Raw genomic sequence first — 6,941 nt, 5'->3', positions numbered from 1 at the left:
TGGCGCCTGCATGCATTTTGTTGATTGTTGGCTTCTCCTCCAATGGGAGGAGTGAAGACTGCCACGCTTTGATAGGCCCCTGCTAATTTGTCTTAGACCTGTTAGCTTTGTTTGTGGTTAATGGTAGGGGTAGGTCATTGGAGGCTAATCATCTTTTGATAGTGAGTTGAATCAAATCAATGTGAGTTGATATGTGTTGCTCCTTTTGAATAAGTAGATTGAGTGCGCGCGTCACATTAATGTACTTTTGACACAACGTCTTGGTTTATTAAATGCAGAAATCTGTCATCACCCATGGGACGGAATCATGTATCAACTTAAAGAAATGAAATTATATGGATCTGTCTCAAAATCAGACATAAAATACGTTGAAGACAAGTGGTAGAACCGCATGGTGACGGCCATGCCTCACAAAGTTAGTTTAATTTTATGTTAAAGATTGTTCTTTAACACTATTCGAAACGGCGAAACCCAGTTAACCAAGCGATTAGGGTTTTTGGATCCTAATCCTGCAATTTTACATTAGTAGCTATAAGAACTACCAAGATAAATACTAATTAAAGAAAACTCAACTTAAAACAGACGGAAAAGGGTAAACTTTCGATTTTCCATTCCAACAACGTAGAGTATAAGGTCCACGTCCCTTTATATAGAAGGAGGGATGAACCATGGATCTGGATCCATGTAAATAAGACTTGAATTTTTTTGGATCCAATTACATCTTTTTTGGATTTGGGATACAGATGAAGGTCCAAAACATGGCAAAATGCTCCAGACAACTCTAAACAATACTTTCAATACAAAATTCTCCATAAGCGCTCTTAAGCCAGGAACACTTCAGATCGGAGTTTGTTCCTACGTCACAAACCCAAAATATAAATGAGATCTGCTGGCGAAAACTTATTCAGATTCATGGCGGATGCAGCTATTAATTATTTATTGTCATACCGGACTAGATGTGATACCGCTCAGACTCATAATTGAATTTTCAAGTATAAAATTTGTCATGTAACTGGACCAGATGCTCCTAAGAGTTTGCTATATAGTTGGTTGGGCCAGGTTGGTATAAGGCCACTTCCAGTCATTGGTTTGGCTCCTGAATAGGGAGAGGGTACACCGGTACAGTTAGAGTGATTGTCGAAGGCGCACCCACAACTGTGGGTGCTATGCCTTTTTTTAAAGAATATGTGTCTTATAAACCGGCAGTGTTAGTATTCGGGTTTTATACTATTAGGTGAGCGTTCAAAGTCTCTTAGCCATGATTAGAGCTAGAAGTTATTCACAGTAGGTGTAACATCTAAAAAATTTAGATTCGTATTGAAGGTTGTGAGGGATCTTCAATGACTTATAAAGGGAGTTATTAAATAGATAGTTGTCTTGGTTCCTATCATTTTAGAAGCTGAAGCCGAAAACTGCTAAGAGGCGGATTAGGATTCCCTAGATTAAGGGTTCGAGCCTAAAAATAGGTTGAGTTGTTATAGTGGTATCAAAGCCGGTTTAACACTTGGACTTAGGGTCCTACATGCACGGACGTGTGTGCCTTAAGGAGGTGGATTGTAACACCCTAAAAATTTAGTCTCGTATTAGGCTTATAAAGATAGTTATAAAAAATATGATTGTCTTGGTTCTTAGTTTTTTGGGGTCTGAAACCGAAACTGCTAGAAAGCGGGTTGGAATCCGTCAAACTAGGAATTCAAGCTAAAAAGTGGGTCTTCTTTGTTGTTACGACAGAGACCGAAATACAATTTCAAATTTTTATGTAGGTTAAAAAAAACTTTTAATATATATATATATATATATATATATATATATTAAAGGGCAAGGCAGGGAAATAAGAAAGAAAGAAAAAAACTAGAGTTGGATGTCCACCTACCAAAATTCCTGGTGAAAACAATCCTATATCAAACTTGAGTTGTTAACAAACCGGATCCATACCTTCAATCAAATCCAACCAACCAGATTTGATCCGCATATGACGAGGTGGAAAAGAGCCAAATGCATGACATTTCTAATCAGCTATAAATTCCACTTGTGAAGCCAACGACTGCATTCACAATCAATCAAATATCTGACTTGAATCTGAGCCACTTACATCCTCGCTTTCCAGGTGCATGAAGGGAATCCTAGTTATATGATCGAGCTGTAGCTTTCGAACCCTAGAGTCTAGGCACATGAGAAAAACCCTAGCCAGGTCCAGAACAGGACCACCATTAACCAGCCTGCTTCGAGGGGGCTTGCTCAAAAAAGTGACTCTACACTGCTTGGGATGGGGACAAGCGGAGCTCATCCCAAGGACGAGTGCCTTATAAAAACAAAAAAGCGTGGAAAATTTTTATCCACCACAGGAGGAAGAAGTCAATAAATACACCAACCACTTGAGTTTTTCTTATATTTTTATCATGAATCGTCTCCTTTTTCAAACAGGAAAGAATCAAGCAAATCCCTCGCGACTTAGAGAAATGATATTTTAGTACTAAAAGGAAGAAGAGAAAGGATGCTTTATAAGTATCAACGACTGTCAGGCGCCCGACTTGTTACTTAGTTGGAAAAAATGAAGGACTGGAAATGGGGGAATATTCTTGAAAATTACCGTTTTGTCCTGTAGTTCAGATGACTGCCAATTCCCTGCAGGGTTTTTGCCAGACGGCGCTTTCACTTGGTAGATTTTGCAAATTAAGTCCTTACCCTTTTCTTATTCCTTACCGAAAAGAGCAAATAAATATCTAATAACCATGGGTAGATATCGTTGAAACAAAAGGATAGGCGCCACCTTAAAAATTATCCCATTTCTCTCTCTCTCTCTCTCTCTATATATATATATATATATATATATATATATATACTTGAATTTCTTTGTCAAGGTTTTGAATGAGGAAATCAACTAGTTTCTCACAACACACTACTCAATATATTGCATCAGGTAGTATGTTTCATCACACTTGCTGAAAGTCTAGATAACAGGAGGACTTCAACTTAATATATGAATTTGGCCATCTAAATGTTTTTTTGTTTGGTCATTTTTCTCAAATCCAATTCCATGTATGTGGTTTTAAGTAAAAGCTATATGCATTTAAAAAAAATTACTGAAAACCCAATATGTCTATGTAATTTCATAAAAGCACCACAACTATGTTTAAAATTGATTATGTCATAAAATCTAGAATATACGTCAGTAAGAATTTAGACAATCCAACCACAGTCTCTCTCTGTGTGTGTGTTTTCTCCTTGAGAAGTAAGCTCTCCTTTAGTTTGGCTTGCGTTGCTTTATCTATGAGAAATGGCACGAAGGGAGGAGCGCAGACTAGGAAAGTTGGGATCGATACTTAGTTGTGAATAGAAGCGGCTGGCCATAGAATTATTAACTCCATTTCACGCATGTTGATCTGTTACAGTCCTACTTACCAGGAAATCATATAATCTATCTAAACCTTACTTTAGAAGAAATTACCAAAAACACTCATGAAAACACATTGAAAATATTTGCCTTCATGGAAAGCAAATTCTATATAAAAAGTTACCTATATTTTGGATTTTTTTTTTAAAATATGATAATGCAGATAACTTTTCAATGCTTATTATGTGGATTGACTCAAATAAATTGTGATATTTTTCATGCTTCATGTAATTCTTTGCATATAAAACGGGATTTTTTTTAAATAATAAATCACATTTCCTTCAATTTAGCTCCAGCCGATAAGTTAAAATGAACAAAACAATAAGAAAAAAGAGGCATTTGGATGACACCTCAAAACCAATTTTTGAAACTAAAAAATAGTTTTCTTTTCAAAACTCCATTTCACGCATGTTGAGATGACATCAAACGTGAGTTTTAGGCATAAACGGTTTCCTAGAAGAGAATGAATAATCTAGCAACCCCCAGGTTATTCACCCAAAAAAAAAAGTGTTTTGGTCCTATTAACCAAACACATAAACCAGTTTTCTAAAATTAATTAAATGATTTTTTTATAAAAAAAAATAATGTCTCATCCATATATTACCTAAGTTTCATCAGTACATTGTTCATCGTCAGCCTTTTTTAAAGCTATGCAACACTTTATCACATATAAAATATATTTATTGGTTGTAGCTGTCAAATCATACTGAACAATTTAGCTGCACTTTCATCAATTTCAAAACGTCGACTGCTCTTGTCAATTACTGCCCAACGTTATGCGTGCGTACTTCGCAAGTGTTAATAGCCAAAGTTTTAATTGTTTCCAGCAATTACCTCCAAAGACAAGGGAAAGAAGAAAGCACTCCAGAGCCTTTCAATTAATTAGCTAAGAGAAAAGTTGATGTGCCATCAATTCCAAAAAGTTCAGTGCAACTTTCATTTCCGGATAATATTTAAGTGTGTCTTTGAATTTTTTTTTCTTTGAATTCGTATCCGCTCACCGATCCTTGAGGTTTTCTGCAAAAGCCAAAAAGTTGGAAACAAAATAGGTTTCCGCTCATTAAATTTTCGAGGGATCAAGATTCTGTGATGTTTGCTTTATTTTGAACTAACGAAAACCAATCATAAACCTGTTCTGATCGTGACGTTTTGGAGAAGACAGGACAAACAAGTATGGGGAGGAACATAAGAGGACAACAACCAGTGGCTAAAGAAAACCTCACAATTTCATAGGGACATGAAACTGCCATCCCTATTGCTTCCTACTTGTATCTTGCGGTCAGAAAAGGTGACGGTACTTCTACGATTTCCAATATTACGTCCACTTTTCTCACACACAAAAACAGGATAAACTGGGATATTGATTGTGCTTTGATGTGGTGCAACGGAATGAGTATATTTGATAGCCTTGGATTTGATATACAAGGCTGCCCCAAATCTACATGATATTAAAAATGCAGATTTATAGTCCCACCTATTTGATCAAAAGAGACATCATAGTCATTTCCAGCCTATTACTCATAGTGCACATATAACCTGCTTCATTCCCCTTAGAACTATAGATGTATAGTTTTTATAATATAATGTGTACCAGCAATTGTGAAATCCACTGTTTGGTTTGGTTGTTAATTTCATCTAACTGATACCTAAGATCCAGGCTATCAAGCATAGCCTACTTATCTTGAACATCTATAATTAGAACCATAGTCATAATTTTTTTTTGCTAATGGATTTTATTTCGCCAAATCTGAAACGTCTAAAAAAAATTGGTAATTTTTTAGAAAAGAAAAGAACTTCAAAATCATGAAAAAGTAAATAAATGAAAAAAAACATAAAACATAAAAATAATTGATAAATCATTTAACTTAAGTTTTAAACTTTGAAGCAAAAATAATGAGAAAAAACGAGAAAGATGCAAAAAAATATTTAGAATTTTTTTCAAAAAAAAAAATGAAACATGTTTTTTTTTTTAGTTTTCATTGTTTTAACATTTCTATCCGATATATATTCTTTTAAAAAAACAGCTTTTTTGTAACTATCATGAAAACAAGGAAGGGCGAAAATGGCTGTAGTTCCTTGTGGTAAAAAAATTGCCAAGAATCCATCCCTAAATGGGTAAAACAGGTCTTTTTAGTTTTCATGTTTTAACATTTCCCTTGTAAGAGAAAATTTTCATTTAGAGACCAAACTTTTGCATCTAACCTTCCAACTAGACCTGAAAATCTCGACATATTCTTCAAGCTTCTATGGTTAAAGTTGCCGTACGTTGGAATTACCATTGGTCAATCTAAATTCATTGTCGGTTAGGAAACGAGTTAAATGACAGTATTAACTATCCATTTTTTTCTATGACAAATAAATGTTCCAAACCAAAATATATACGAGGAAATACAACATATAAATTAAATTAATATGCTTCTTAATTTCTTGACGTCACAATGATATCACGAGGGGTTAATCGTTTGAAAGAATCCTATATATCGATTAATTAGTGTATTAAATGAGGAAATTTAGCAAAGAGCCATTCCCAAAAAAAATGAATATGAAGAAAAATTTAATATAGAATGAAGAAATCGGTTCATATTCAGATTTAAGAAATAACTTTCAACTGGTTTCATATTTGGATATACATAAATATCCTATTTGATTCAGATTTAGATTTGGATTTGGTTTAACTTTAAAAATATCATATATACAAACACCCTTAAAAACAAATTTGGTTCAAAATATAGATTCAGATTTAGACATTACATATACAGGTAAAAAATTTTCAATTAGCTTTAAAACAGTGCCTTGGTCATGTGGAGTTGATACATATAATTGGATATAATTCTACTTAGATTCAATTATTAAAAAAAAATTAAAGTAGACTCCGTAGAATATACGCCCCATGCTTGCCTACCAATACTCAACTGGCTCAGTATTAGATACGTATATGTATATATATAATTAATTAAAAAAAAAAAAAATAAAAAGAAAGGAGAAAGGTGGGGCTTGGCACGTGGTGCGTAGACGTGTATGAAACGACGGGCCACAGCAGAGCACAGGGGTCTCATAGTTTCCGTTAACATGGGCGACGGCCATGGGCCCTGCTCCACTACCTTCCAGATTACATTTATGTCCCCCACTTCGCGCCAAAGGATGGCTGTCTCCCCCGAACTTACCGAAACGCCCTCGTCCTGATAATCACTTCCTAACCACGTTGACCAGGTGCTTTTGGCCCCTTATCGATGTCCGACTCCAACTCGCCTCTTTATTAGTTTCCACATTGTCTCCATTCACGTCATTGCCGGCCAAAAGAGCAAGCGGCGGGGGACCCAATACTGGATCTCCTCGATCCGAATCCAACTCCAGAGTATTTACTAGCATTGACCTTGGATCATAGGACTAGGTATCCGATCATAAGCAGAGGGATGAGATTATTCAAAACCAACCACATGACTCGGAGGAAGTGGGTTATATGAGTCTGGCGTGTGGCGTGCACCAGGGGATGAGTCAGAAATTTTTTGATGAAATTAAAGTTTTTAAATTTTGATACGGATTGAAA

This window comes from Nymphaea colorata, chromosome 9 (assembly GCF_008831285.2).
Source record: "Nymphaea colorata isolate Beijing-Zhang1983 chromosome 9, ASM883128v2, whole genome shotgun sequence".
Taxonomy (NCBI): domain Eukaryota; kingdom Viridiplantae; phylum Streptophyta; class Magnoliopsida; order Nymphaeales; family Nymphaeaceae; genus Nymphaea; species Nymphaea colorata.
The sequence above is the reverse complement of the archived record's forward strand: the minus strand, read 5'-3'. Positions refer to the sequence as shown.